Genomic DNA, 15,545 nt, shown 5'->3' on the forward strand with positions numbered 1-15,545 from the left:
TGATTTGCTACAGTATATAGACACTATGGCACATTAGCATCGGAAGTTTGAAGTCAGTCTTCTTGTTAAGCTCAAACGGCTGCATCTCTATGTAGCTGGTTGTCCTGTTGACTAAATGCTCCCTGCATTGTTTTTGTCAGCAAATTTCTATTTTAGTTTTAGTCATAGTCTCTTGAATAGTTCATCTTCATCTTTAGTCAGATTTTAGTCACGCTGCAACACGTTTTGAGCTTGTAGATCGGCTATTTTCAGCATGCAACCAATTATTGTAAAATGACTTATACTGGATCTCTTGTCCACTAGTCCCTTACTAACATTTTAGTCTAGTTTTTATATGTTGATGAAACTGTCAATATATTTAGTCATCATAGCTTAGTTTTCATTTAGTTTCCATTTAGTTTTCCTCAGTGAAAAAACGTAGCCGACGAACACTTTTCGTCCTAGTTTTAGTCGACGAAATCAACACTGCCTGCATGTCAAGCTTGCATCATGCTGCTCCATTCACCTGCAGCAATGCTATCTGTCCCTCAAACACAAAATGTAATTGATACAATCTACACAAGGTTCAGCGATTGAGCCCCAGGCATTCAATCTGCGAGCTGCCATATATTCAAAACTCAGGCTCAGTGACGACAATCGCTAGTCCCCAGAATATATTTACATTGACAAGCTCCAAGCTTAAATGAAGAAAAAAAATGCATCACAAGAAGTTTGCCTGAAGTAAGTAGTAGTAAATGTATTTTTTCCCAACGCCTCCTGTTTGGTTCTAGCTCCCCCCCCCCCTGTTCCCTTAAAGCGTGTTGTTTATCACAGCCGCTTGCTTATGTACTGTTCTCGGATACGCATGGATAGCTCTTAAAACTCCCTGTCTACAAAAATGATTCATGCCCACCAGCTGAAAATATGCTATTAATATTTATGTGAGGGCTGTGTTATGATGAGAAATATATTGCTGAGTTCATCTTCATCTGTCTCAGTGGCAAATCAGAGCCTGGCCAATGAGACGAGTGATTAATGAATATTATATAAGTCCATCAGGAGTTATATCCCCCCATGAAATACATTTGAAGGACCTCTAACATACTAGCCCAAAATCAGCCCTTACTTTATCATCCAGTACACAGTACAGTGCATTTAGCATGCTGTTGGTTCATTCACATGTTTTTATGGGAGAGCTGAGTAATAATTATCAAATATAACATAATTCTTAATAGACGATCACAGAAAGAAGGCACTGGAATATGAATCTCCATTAAGTACGGGTCACGATGGCCTTGTTACAAAACGGAGTTGGACCTAAAACACTGTACTTCATGGGAGGCCAAATTAAGAGTTAGAGTTCTATCTGAGCATTTTACTTCAATATTAACATGAAGGTTGCACAGGGGTAATAGATTCTGGGAACGTATTGATTAATACTAAATCAGTGAATTACATTTTCAGCAGGCAATCACTTTAGATGGAATTCCAGCAGTGAGATTCTACCCTCCTCACCAGGTTGAAATAGATAATAAATGTATTACAACAGTTTCACTTCAGCCGGTTCAATATCCAAAGCTGCTGCAGTGCAGTGTAATTGGCATTCTGAAAATAGAAATTAATGGCTTCAGTAGCTTCTCTTTAGTATGCTTTAAGGGTAGATGCGGCAGTGTGCTGTGAAACTTGTAATGCAATTTAGACACACAGAACCTATTCTGAGCGGAATTCATTCAGGAAAATAGCAGATCTACAAGCTCACAACATGCCGCAACACAATGCTTTGTGACTCATGCTTTGTGATTTGTAGATCGGCTATTTTCTATGAAGAGGTTTGGTATAGGACGAAACAGGAAGGGCCCTAGTATAGAGCCCTTGGGAATCGCATATATCTAAATGCGCAAAGACCCGCCCGGCAGCACTGTTATTACCAAGTAATAACAGTATACCAAGTATTATTATTATTTTCACAATTATATTACCTGATCCTCTTCTTCTTAAATACACTAGTTTGAAACTATATACCGTCGTATGCATACATCTGTCGCGCGAATGATCAAAACATTAGAAAGTAGTCGGCGTATCTGTGTATCAGATTGTGAAAATATAATAATAAATAATATTAATAATAATAAAATCATTGAAAGAAAGAACTAGTGTTTGAGCGTGATGCTTTTGTCATGAGTAATTAAACACAAAGAATACTCATAACTCGCACAAATAAATTGCATTATACAGTGCTGCCGGGCGGGTCTTTGCGCAACCGCTGCGTCATTTACGTAGATATATGCTTGGGAATCTGGTCAACTACATGTGTCAAGTATATTAGACGTTAGACGTTGTCAGAAAAAAACTAATTGTTCATGAAATTATCAGGATTGTGTAGTTTCAGTGACAAACTTCATCATCTTCAAGTTATGTATGTTTGCAGTTGATATCATGCACAGGAGATGGTGACACACTATTCAGCTTTATATTGCTATGTTGATCCTTAAACCATGCACGCGAAACAGTGCTTTTCATCTGCTGGATATGTTTTGCACATGTTTTGCAAATCCTGCCTTCTGTACTGCCATCTATCAATTGTTCTTTTTATCATTCACCTATGAATACATCTCTTCCTGTAACTGAAAATGTTGAGTGCTTGATTCTGTATCTGATTCACTGAAACACTGGATCTGATATGATCTAACGTCAGTAAGACGCCCTGAGGGCGAGAAGTGAGGTCACGTGCACGCATCCGCCTGGGTGACAGCAGACTGCTGGGCGAGCGCTGGCGCTTTGGCATGGGGGGTCAGATCAACATATGGAATGAATTCTGTACTGGCCATAAGAAGCGTGTCTTGAGTGTACAGGGTTTGATCAGGTCAGATCAACATATGGAATGTCAGAACAGGTCAGCTCCATATATGGAGATCTAAGGGTTGCAGCGGGGGTAGTGTCTTGAGTGTACAGGGTTTGATGAGGGCCCAGGTAGGGCCAGTCTATGGGTAGGGCCTACAAGCTCACAATTCAGTGTTGGGCCTGGGCCTGTTGAGAACTCTAGTTTTCGCCGGCTGCTGGGTGCACCTGCACTAATAACTTTGGGGCGGGCCTGTCTAGAGTTTGAATGGACAGATATCAGTCAAAATGGAGAAGAGGAGATCTAAGGGTTTGAGGTCAGATGTAGAGTTGTTGCCCGGCTCCATATATGCAGATCTAGGTGATGATCCAGTCTTCTCCATGTATGGCTATCCAGGGTTTGATGAGGTCAGTGTTGTGATCTTCATATACAGTATGGAGACGGCCATATATGGTGGCGTGATGATGTGTCACAAGGCGTGAGGGACTTACGGCCATAATGGAGGCGTGATGGACGGATCGACGGACTGACAGGTTTTGCAGGTTTTCATAGCAATCTGCGACCTACTGTACTGTTGCAATTACCGTCCACCCGCCTTGTGGGTGGATGGATTCCCATATACTGTATGGAAATAACATTTAACTAGATTTGAACGGCCTGAAGATGTAGTATTGGACATTTGAGGTTATGTAATGACAACCAGTTTCTAAACCGTGACCTTTCTCAGAAACCTGTGCAGAAAACTCTTTCTCACCTACTGTAACAAAAGAGACTCATGGCTTTTCCAAGAAATAATGACAAAGAAAGTTAATTAGCTGTCCGTATGGTCATAAGTAGGTGGTAAATGGCCAAGCAAAGACTCCAATTTAAATGACCTTCTGCATAAGGCTACGGTTACCTTGGTGTGTACTGTGTAAGCTTTTACTTGTGAGTCTTAACCACTTAAAGTCTTAAACCCTATATAATTTAGTTCATGCAACAACTAGCATCATGAATAGCATAGTGCATCGCAATGTATTGTGAGCTTGTACTGTAGATCGTCTGTTTTGCCTATTTTTTGTTTTGTTTGAACCGTCATTGTGAGCTGTGTGTGTGAGCTTGTAGATCTGCTCTTTGTGCGCTAATGTATGCAAATCTTTGAATATCTTTTTTTTACCAACATTTTAACTGAAATCTTTGCTCAGAGGTCTCTGGAAAAAATATTTTGACATTCGTAGGTTCGGAGTCAAATACATGTCCTTGACATGTAAAAGTTTGAGCACTTCTTCAATTAATTGAATACACACTATTCTGGAAACAAGCCATAATGCTTTCTTGAGTTCAATCCTTTTAACATTGTTTATTTTAAACTGTACTTTTTTTCCCTTTTTTTTAATATCCTGTACTTTTCTGTGCTTAAAAAAAAGGTCAATCAAGCAAGCAAGCAAGCACCACTGATATAGCAACATTTTTCAGAAAACCTTTAGGATTTGCATTTGAAGATATTTGTAGGTCTAAATGGGTTAAGATACTCATGTGATATATACTGTATCATCCTCTAATTATCTCAATTGTTGTGTTCTAAGAACACAACAGGGTGCCAGAAATGACACATACTGTACAAGAATAAGAGTTTTTATTTCAGAGATGGCAGCAAAGCAACAGCAACAAGAAAATGTTCTTCTTTGAATTACCGGTATGTTTTTCTTTTTTTCTTTCTTTTGCTAAAGCAGCAATTTTTTTTGAACATGTCAAGGTCATATTCCAAACCAAAACTCTGTGGCAAAGTGAGCACAATCATTGCAAAAAAAGAAAGCCCCCCCTGCCCACCCACTCCAAATTGTATTTCATTTTTTATAATAATAGAATAGAAGCCTGAGGAAGGTCTTCACAACTGAAACGTTGCTTTGCTTCATTAAACTTTTCTCTTGTACCTTGCAAGTTGGCAATTTGCTGTGTGCACTATGCAGGTTTATTCTTTTATTATTATAATAAGAAATAATAATGCTGGAACTGTGGAACCCAAAGTTCCATCCTGTTGCGTAATCGTAAATTTGCCTTTCACTTTGTCTAATGCTCCGTTGACTATGCCTGTTCAAAGTTTGCATTTTCAATTGATCTCTGTACCCTTTGGCCAGTGGTGGTGTGCAGTGGGCTTCATGTCTAAGCAGGGTGACATAGCCCTCTGCCATTTTGCTGCATTTCGTAAAAAACAACTGCACACTTTGGCCTGGATCGCAGACAGAAGAAATTATTCATAATAGTGGATAAAGGTCAGAGGTCAAAAGTCAGAACACAAAGTTCCCTGTATCACATTTGTTCGGCATGAGGAGACGTATAATTATGTGTGTCAAAGTTGTATTGCTGATGGTCGAACGGTTCATGAGCTAAAGTATGCCTGTTCAAAGTTAGCATTTTCAATTGAGTGCTATAAGCACCACCCTTTGGCCAATGGTTGTGGGCTTTGCGTCTTCTCTGTTTACAATTGCCCTTAACGCGTTTCGCAGAAACCGACTGCACGGTTAATCCAGAATTGCAGTAAGTGGCGGAAGAAGGAGAAGAAACAAGAAATGACTCAAGTCATTATATCGGCTTGCATTCCATTCTCTATTGTCCTTTAGCGGGCTTAGTGTCCCATTGGCCGTGTGGCTTAGTGTCCCTTTGGGCCGTATAGGCCTAGTTTCCCATTGGCTTAGAATAGAGGCCAGCCAATCATGAAAATCTCGCCACTAGACCATGTGACTAGCTAGTAAGTTTGATCATTGATCAGCTCTGCAAGCTGATACAAAAACATACAAATACAATGAGGGACCATAGGCCCTTCGGGCTTGGCCCCTCAAATATCCATGAATTCAAGTTGATAGAAAACAAAATCACACCTGTGTGAAGTGAGCAGTGCAACTCATTCTTCTATTGTTATAGTTACTGTACTGTATTGTAGTGCAGTGGTTCCCAAACATTTTCATGTCAAGGACCCCAAAATTGATACTCGGACCGATGCCCGCGGACCCCCATTAGAAAATACATGCCAGGGACCCGCATAAGAGAAGATTTTTACGGCTCTAGCAGTGATTCTCAACCCGTTTAATTTCAAGGACCCCCAGTTTGACATGCATTAGTGATTAGTCTATACGGATTTTGTTGGTGAAAGTCTATTCTCCAGGCTGGGAAGCGTCTCAGGTCCCTAGCTTCTCTCTAAAATGCACTTTGTGCCATTTAAGAGCATAAATCGAATAATCTAGTATGTTTTTATGCAACAAATCAACATTCTCACATGCAACTAACAGCTAGCAGCATGGAAAGAATTAAAATGGCACAAAGTGCATTTTAGAGAGAAGCTAGGGACCTGAGACGCACGCTTCCCAGCCTGGAGAATAGACTTTCACCAACACAAAACAGGCTTTGTTTTGGTGATTAGTATTTTTGTTTATTTTCGGTAAAAAAGTTGGACCGCTCGCACAGCAGTGGAATTTACCCGTGTGCGCAAAGGCATTCCCATCAGGGCATTAGTGAGATACTCGCGATAAGCACTGGACCAGGGCTGGGATGCATACATAAACATACATACATACATATACATACATACAGTCATACACACATACACACATACACACATACATACGGACACACATAGCTACGTAATGGAGCAGAGACCGCAAATTTCTTTATAAAAACTATCCCTTAAAGGGTAAGACCACTTTTTTTGAGGTTTGGGTTGTGTAGTTACTTTGCCATGATGCAACTCCAAATGTGGACAAGAAATAAAAAATAACTGCTCCAGTGATTAGAAATTGAGTTTGAGTTTTGGTGATGCTCTATATTGTCTGAATCAACATTGTTTGTGTTTGTTTACGTACTAAAAGAGTGACTTTGAGAGCTGTTTTAGATACAATGTAAGTCAATGAGGAGCAAATTTTGAATTATCAATTTCTAATCACTGGAGCAATTATTTTTTATTTCTTGTCCACATTTGGAGTTGCATCATGGCAAAGTAACTACACAACCCAAACCTTAAAAAAAGTGGTCTTACCCTTTAAATCTATGCACGTTTCGATTACATATCCATCGTATGTTTGCTAATGAGATAAGCTTCACAGCATGGAGGACATTGTGTGGGGGGGACGACGACTGTGCAGAAACCTCCTCATGACAATGGCTTGTTTATTCTTACACTTTTCTCTGAGGTGGTCTTTAACGACCTCCATCCAGATGCTTTCATACAACACACACACGCGCGCGGTACACCCACGGTGAGAGCGAGAGAGAATGAGAAACTGCAGGCACAACCAGGCGCACAGGTTGTTGTTGTTTTGTGTGAATGGCTCTGGCGTGGCACTGGAAGACATTAAGCAAAGGTCATGCTGATATTGTCATAGGTGAGTGTGTAGCAGAGGGGATAGTGTTGGTGTGTGTGTGTTTGTGTGGCGCTTTGCGTTCATGTGGGGGAGAGCTGGTTTGCCAGAAAGGGCGGGATGAGATGACAATATGTGCCCCAGTTAGTTGTCCTTGAAGGTTGGACGATAGAGGCTCTAGTCAGGTGGAACCGGATGCCTGTCACTCACAGCGGGGGAGAGCAGGTTATTGTGAGGTGGACCCTGCACACAGCACCAGATCTCCGGGGAGCCCTAGGCAGCCCTGTGATGGATCGAGGTGGGCGGGCGCTCAGACAACCAACCATGCGGGGCAACAATCAGTCCTATTTTAATTATAGTCCTGTTTCTGTACTGGTTGTGTTCAAATGTGAGAGGGTCTCGTTTAGATTTGGCCTGACAAACTTCACAAGGCTTTTATTTTATTTTATTGTTTACGAGACAGTTTCTTGGGTAATACAGCAGGCACTGCAGGCAGCTTTATAACTGAGATGCAGGTACTTGTGTTGCCATCCAGTTATGGAGAAGTCATCTGACTCTTCCACTGCAAAGCTTTGAGAACATTTTTGTTGTTTTCAAGACAGTGTCTTGTTGAATTATCAACAGCATGTAGCAGCAGTAGAACTGGGTCTTAGGTACTTTAGTTGCCTCCCAGGTATAGAGAAGTCATTCGACTCTTTTATTGCAAAGCTTAAACCTGGAACAGCTGGGCTTGTCAGGGGGTGGGGAGACAGTTGTTTATCCCTGCTTTCTTGTGACGTATCAGAAGCCCCCCCCCCCCTCTCTAGCTCTCTCACACAAACCCACTCTCTCTGTCTTTCTTTCCTGGCTCCCCACTCTAGCAGAGCAAACTCCACTGGTTCCTTGTCCTCCAGGAGCAGAATGCGGCAGGGCGCATATTTTACTGACCTGGAGGCGAGGTAGAAGTCTCCCAAGGGGTTTGGACTGCCATTTGAAATGTTGTTTTAGCTGACTTTTTCTTTCTCTTAAATTCTTCCTTTATTTTCTTTATTTATTTATTTTAAACGGTGAAAGGAAACATCTCTGTTACGCATTGCAAATGGCCACTGTTGCAGAGGTGCAGCAAAAGATTGAAGCTTTCCACCACCATAATTAATCCCCCCATAGAATTGTGTAATACAAAGAGATGGACAACCTAGTCAGTCACACAATAAATACAAAAACAAGATGAGAGATAAACAAGAGGCAAACAAACTAGGGACAATTCACATAAATATTTGCCATTAAGTAGAGAAGATATACTGTAGAAGGAGAAAAAGCTAAAAGGATGTGTTAAAGGAAAATGAAGACCCACAGGGGAAATAACTACCACCCAGAACAGATCAATCGGAGACAGTGGTGCAGATGGCTTTCACACATGTAAACACAAGTTCAATAATATCTGTGCGTGTGTGAGAGAGAGAGTGCCTGTGTATATATAATATGTGTTCTCTTGTATTCTGTAATATCCATTAGGGTTGAGCAACAGGAGATAGATCTAAACCAACATTTAGAACCAGTAACCGACTGCTCATATAGGTAAATCGAATAATCTAGTATGTTTTTATGCAACAAATCAACATTCTCTCTCTCTCTCTTCTTTTTTTGGTATTATTGACAAGACTTTGTTGTGCTACTTTCATAAAAGTTAGAAATAATCATGATATTGATTATTTTGAAGTCATATCAAGTCATATCAGTCACCCTTATATGCATGGTATTATTGTTATCATATGCATGTCAATGGCACAAGTATGTCAAATGTACACGAGAGAGGGAGAGAGAGAGAGAGAGAGAGAGAGAGAGAGAGAGAGATTGTGTCATGTCTGGAGACATGGGGATTATGCTTGTGGACATTGATTACCAGGCCTGTCAACTCCCAGGGCCTGTAGAATATGGATAAATGGAGTAGGAAAGCTCAGGGCCCGCCAAACATATCCAGGCTGCTGTTTGGTGATGCCTTCTGAAGGCAGACAGCTGTTCTTGGATGCACGCCAGCTTGGAAAATTCAATTTAGAAAAGAGTGGTCAGTCGCTAATGCATCATCAACTTAGTTGGTACGAGGGAAAATGGGCCCACTGATGGTGTGCGATATCAATCTCAGTGAGGACTGCCTGACAGCAGACGGAATACAATGCAGTGCAACGTATTGCAGAGGATGTACAGTAAAATGAATGGGCTCATTTTGTGACATCAATATCAGATCCAGCCACACTATGTATTTTGCTTCTTGTTGTGCATTGTTTGATCACGCCAGTGAGCAGTTTCGACTCGCCATCAATGCCAATTTCTCCTTTTCCTTGATTATATTATTTCTGATCACTGTTGAGAGATGTTGTTCAGAGACACTCAACATTTACTGATGAGCCTTGTGGCGATTGTGGCGGGCCTAATTTAACCAAACATCTGCTATTAGTGGCCACAACTTTATAAGCCCATTGGCATACATGTCATCACTTGCCCATTATTTTTATATGCTTGCACTCAGTCTGAACACCATGAAGGCTGCTAACTCATTCAGGATGGGAACCCCTATTGGTGTTTTACCCTTTCAGGATGGGAACCCCTTTTGGGGTTCTTGTTGCTATGTAGTATATGTACAGTATATTAGCAGCATGACATTTTTGTCTTTTTTTTAATGAATATTTGAAAAAATAAAAATCAGAAAACTTAGTTCAGTATTTAGAAGGCGTTTTAGAAAATGGGTTAATCAGATTGTGTTTTGCATACTGCTCTTGGTCAGTTGTTGTGATAGACAAATAATCATACATGGCCTTTTGTAACCCAAGTGGAGAAAAACCTTTCAATTATAGCATGTAGGCATTTTTTGTCCTCAACTTTCAACAGGGGAACGTAAACATGTGCCAAGTCAATGTAATGAAAGGACACCAAATCAAGAACAAGCTCTAAATATAAATACTTGTAAGGCATTGAAACACTGGTGCATTGTAATTACAAGCGCTCTTTTGTGGTTTTGTTAATTGTGGAGGTATATACATTGCTTTGCCGGATACTAGGAAAGGAGAAACAGTGCTGAAGTTTGCCTAGCTTCTCTTTAACTTTGAGACCTCTCCAATTTCTATCAATAGCCCTGTTAAAGCTTTGACTTGAAGTCTATACTGAACTTTGGCCATCTGCATGGTAGATAAAAAGCAAAAAAAAACAAATGTAATCTAAATCTATTCTAGTCTTACAGAAAAGCATAATCAGCATTGCATATTGTGCATTCTCACCAAATTCGTCTTGGCTTAAATGTTTGTTGGAAGCCACACAAAAAACACAGTCTGTATTTGTGGTATGTAGCATTTAGCGGAGCGTTAGGAACTCGTTAGATTGCTTTTGGGAATTCACCCAAGCGATTACTTTAAGTATTAGTTTAATGTTAAAATTCTTTGCAGACATTCTTTGCAGAACTCTACACTCTAAAGGGCTATACAAAGACTCAGTGGATTCATTGTGCAAAAATTGGCTTGAGGCTTTGATTTGATAAGTAACCTATAAAGGTCGCTAACCTTTTTGACTATTTATTTTCCTGATAGTCAGCGTGCCATGTCAATACTATGTTGAATTATTATTATTATATAAAAAAACATTCCAACAGATGTTGATTGCCCATAAATATAACATCTTTCTTCTTCTGGACTATTATCATTATAAATAAGCCACCTATCTCCTAGACTCCCTCCCCAGTCACAGTTACAATTTACAATGTAGGCATTTAGCAAACGCTCTTAATCCAGAGCGATTTACATTAAGCAAGAACAAAAAGCATGGCAATGCATCACATACATAAAAAGTAGTTATCATGAAACATGCGTAAGCTAAGAACGTAACAGTGGAATATCTATATAATGAAACTATACTATACTATACTATACTATACACATTTGAGAGAGAGCTTAATTTAATTTAATAATCTAAAAAAGCAAAATCCTCTCTCACACTTATGCCAGTGTGCCAGTGATCAGCCTTCACTGTGCCAATGTTGGCACCTGTGTCTAAGATTGCCTACCCCTGGCCTGGAGGATTTCTTAGACAGCAGCCAGTATTTCTAAACAAGATAAAGCTTTTCCATCCCCTCCTGTCCCATTGGTGTGGGAGGTTATTCTGTTTACCTTGGCCATGGTAGGATCGGATATTCCATATGTGTCTAGGCAAAACATTTCCAGATTCTTGGTAGAATTGTCACACCATATTTGACATCTGAGTGATAGACAAATAGACACTTCTATATAATCAAAGAACAGAACAGGAATTCATCATAAAGGAGGTAAAAAGGGAAAATAAACATATACAGTGAGGGGAAAAGGGGGTGGGCGGTGGGGGGGATTCAGATTTTTACGGGGGCCAGTTTCGAATTGCAGCCGTCCGTAGGTGCCCTTTGAGAGCGGTTTTGAAGGAGTCAAGGGATTCGCATTTCCTATACCTTCAATCCCTACAGCAACAAAAGTGAAGTTCATGTACAATTCACCAGTGAACTAGAAAAGAGAGCTAAAATCCACTCACATTGCCTGTTTATAAAACATACTTGTCAGCACTGTTTAATGGGTCCTTTTAAGTTTTTACCAATGCAGCTCAGTGGCTTTGCATATAGTGTCTGCCCTGAGATTTGCAGGTCGGCAGTTCAATCCTTGGCTGAGTCATACCAAAGACTATAAAATGGTACCCAATTTCTCCCTGCTTGGCATTCAGCATCAATGGTTGGACTTGGAGTCCAAGTCCCTGCATACTAGCATCATGCTAAGCAAGAGATGGTTTTCTGACCTACAGACTAAATGGCTTGGGAACCATGGTTTCCAAGGCTACTTACTTTAGGCCTTGTGAGGTAGAGAACCATATTTGGAAAGGTTCCACGCAAATTAATTCATTCTTGGTCACCAGGACTCATGATCAGCCAATGTTATAACCATTATGTATTGGGTCCTTGTGCAAACAAGGCGCTCTAAATTAAAGCAATGTTCTTTTTTTATACCCTTCAAAAACTTCTCTTGAAGGAGCAAAAATCAGTTGCCCTTTAAAATGCAATGGCCTCCTGTCATACCCCTTTCCCTTTTACTCAGTAATCCATCATGGAGATAACGAAGGAATTTCAAGAACATAATTGTAGGGTAACTAAAGTGGAATTTCAGCTCCATTCAGAAATTATGATGCAGCTGCATCGTGTTTATGTTCCTGAAATCAAGCCGGCATTCACCAGCTTCATCATGCACCATCCTGGACGTAGTGCACCACTCTCCTCCGTCATCCTGCTCCTACGTGAAAGGAGTGTAATGACCCACTTTCTCTCCTTGTCCCCCGGCGACTCTTGTGTCGCTTGCCACATTTGACCACCTTGCTGTGGTCGGCTACAGTCTGCAGCTGCTGTTAATTTGCAGGAGCCCCGTGCACCCCTTTTTTCAGCTCCAAAGCATATATGACTAATCACACCAGCCATTTTAAACAACTTGAGCTCTCTGTGGCAATAAATCACCTTGATACGTGCTACTGTGCCTATAATAGAGCTACGTCCAGGAGGGAGGAGAGTGAGGGAGCTTTGGGAATATTCTGTCTGCTCTCGGTCAACATGCTGTTGTGAAGCAAACACGGGCACTAGGAAACATTGTTGTCTGATGTACCGTTTGTTTCCAACACAAATCTAAAGGAAAACTGCAAAATGTTTTTATTTATTTTGCACTACAGTACAGGGAATAAAGTTTTTCTCATGTATTTTGAAAGTCACTGCTATAGAAGTCTTAACTCAACTCTGGATACTCCAGCCTGAGTTTTACATTTCTATTTACTTTGTTCCTTCCTAGTATTATTCCTCTTTACATCGTCCATGTAACTTTGTACTTGTCAACGGCGCACTGTAACCCAATGAACAAACTCAGTCTTGTGAAGAGAGCATTGAATAATCCTGTCTCAGATTACCAAAGACAAATTTCTACTGTTTGAGTTTGACCAATCTCCTGTCATGAGAAAGTTTGTGTAATCCAAAAATTCTGTGCGTTTTGCATTGGTTAAGTAGCTGATCACTAACATGTTAGTTAGTGTCGAAGTGTCCTTGACAAAGAATCTGAACCCCTAATTGCTCCCGATGTGCAGGTTGGTGCCTTGCATGCTTTCTTCCGCCATCGGTGTATGAATGAGGGAATGTAATGCACATGCATTCTATGTAAAGCCGAAGCTATATAAATGCACCATTTACCATTTAACATGGGGTCGAATCCAACGTGGTGCATCTGGCCCAAGACAAAAAAATGTAAAGACCTGCTATCTGCTTGAAGTACAGTTGGTGGCTGTCTTTTTACGAAGACTCGAAGCATGTTGGAGTCTTTTAATTCCAATGGAAGAATGAACGTGAACACAGATTCTGAACTATTCTTTAGCCTCATGGTCACTGAAGTGTGTGTGTGTGTGTGTGTGTGTGTGTGTGTGTGTGTGTGTGTGTGTGTGTGTGTGTGTGTGTGTGTGTGTGTGTGTGTGTGTGTGTGTGTGTGTGTGTGTGTGTGTGTGTGTGTGTGTGTGTGTGTGTGTGTGTGTGTGTGTGTGTGTGTGTGTGTGTGTGTGTGTGTGTGTGTGTGTGTGTGTGTGTGTGTGTGTAAACTATTATCAACCTTTCTCTGTCCCAGCAACACACTCTGCCAAATATAATTTTGATGGTCCTTGACATGAAACACTGATATAGCAACATATGTTTTTCAGAATTTGTAGACTCTGCCTCAGGTCTTAATGATTTAATTTGGAGAAAAGATGAGTAACAAATATATATATTTGGCTGCTCTAAAAAACAAAAACTCAAGACTGATACATAAAATCGGTATATGAAAGTGCTTGACCTTTGAGCCAGGCAGCCATCATGAGACTGACCTCTACTGTCTCCTTGTTGCCCTGCTGGTTTTCATCCACACCACCTCCTCCTCCTAATTAACAAGGGTGTGTGATGGACTCCTGTAGCTAAGTGACCTTTAAGGAACAGCTTGTGAGAGATGCAAATCTGTAGTTGTAGTTAAATGTATGGTATACTTTTTCCCGGATGAAGAACATTTGCTGGAAATGGAGACAAGGATTTTTCCCCAAGTATTTTCGATTTACTACCACTCACATTCACTTTGTAATATCGGTGATATGGAACATCATTATTCATGGAATCGTAGAAAATGATCTAAATCGTGACTTCAGTGTCAGTGTTCTTATACAGCACTGATTTGCTGTATGTTTCTCAAAATGCAATTTTGCAAGGAAAGCAGTAAAAGTGTACTGCGTATACATTTGGTAAAGTGCAAGAATTTCAACTTTGTTAAATATAACAGCAGCTCCAGTGGACTTTCTGTGGTTTATTCGGGCTTTCAAAGTTACAAACAAAGCACCATGTGTGTCAGCGTCTCTCTGCTTTTATGATCACACTCACAATATGATATTCTCAGAACAGCGAATCCCACAGGACAGTGAGTTTCACCACTGTCTTATTACTACACAGAAAACTTGTTAGCTGTGTCTGTACAAGGTAGACCGTTGGGAACAGTCCCTAAGAGACCTGCCGAGAGATTTACAGACTCATAATTGTTCAAACGTTGTTTACACGATGCAGCTGCCCACAAAACACCATAAAAGGGGTATAGTGATGCACAAACATCTGAGCTACTCTATAGAGAGTATAGAGAGTATGACCAACAGTCAGTGGAAGCCCTTTCTAATTAGTGTTTCTAATTGGTGCCCTTTGTTCAGGTGAATATAAATCTTAATGCTACAGCTACAGTGACATTCTGGACAATGGTGTTCTTCCAATTTTGTGGCAACAGTTTACGCAAGGCCACTTCCTGTGTCAGAATGACAGTCCCCTGTGTGCTGCCCCCCATGCTCCCCCATACATAGTTTGTTGAGATGAGTGTGGAAGAACTTGACTGTCCTGCAACATTAAACAACATAAAAAACAACTAGGTACAAAGAGAAGTCCAGCTCACTTCGACCCGTTGAAGATGGAAGGGTCCGTCAGTCCTCGACATGGACAACTTGAATCAGAGAGAATAACTGCACAAATTAAATTCTGGAGCACTCGACTGGTCTGCAGTGCACATATTTATTAATTTAGCAGGATTGACTGTTTCAACTTGCGTCTAACTTGGAGAAGAAAAAATAAGAAAGAAACAAACTGAAGACTGTAAGTCTTCACCCCTGTCAGTCATCCCTGCAAAATTATAAATACGTGCCGTCCAGTCGAGTGCTCCAGTATTTTATTTGAGTAGTGTCTGCTAAAGTGCTTTTGTTGTTAGTATACAGTATTAAGTATATGGTATAGTATATATTACCAATTTACCATATATAGTATAAGTGGTTGTAATGCCCTACTTGATCATACTACACAGTGTCACACAAAAGTATAAAAAGTAGCCGATCTG

At 40.5% G+C, this 15,545-nt stretch overlaps 1 protein-coding gene across 1 annotated transcript in view; it reads right to left on the reverse strand.

Annotated features, from left to right (window-relative positions):
* Positions 1-15,545, reverse strand: part of tnmd (tenomodulin) — a 56,894-nt gene that overhangs the window by 22,304 nt on the left and 19,045 nt on the right. The gene's annotated exons all lie outside the window — the stretch shown is intronic.

Source organism: Protomyctophum parallelum, assembly GCF_964188405.1.
Source record: "Protomyctophum parallelum genome assembly, chromosome: 16".
Classification (NCBI taxonomy): Eukaryota; Metazoa; Chordata; class Actinopteri; order Myctophiformes; family Myctophidae; genus Protomyctophum; species Protomyctophum parallelum.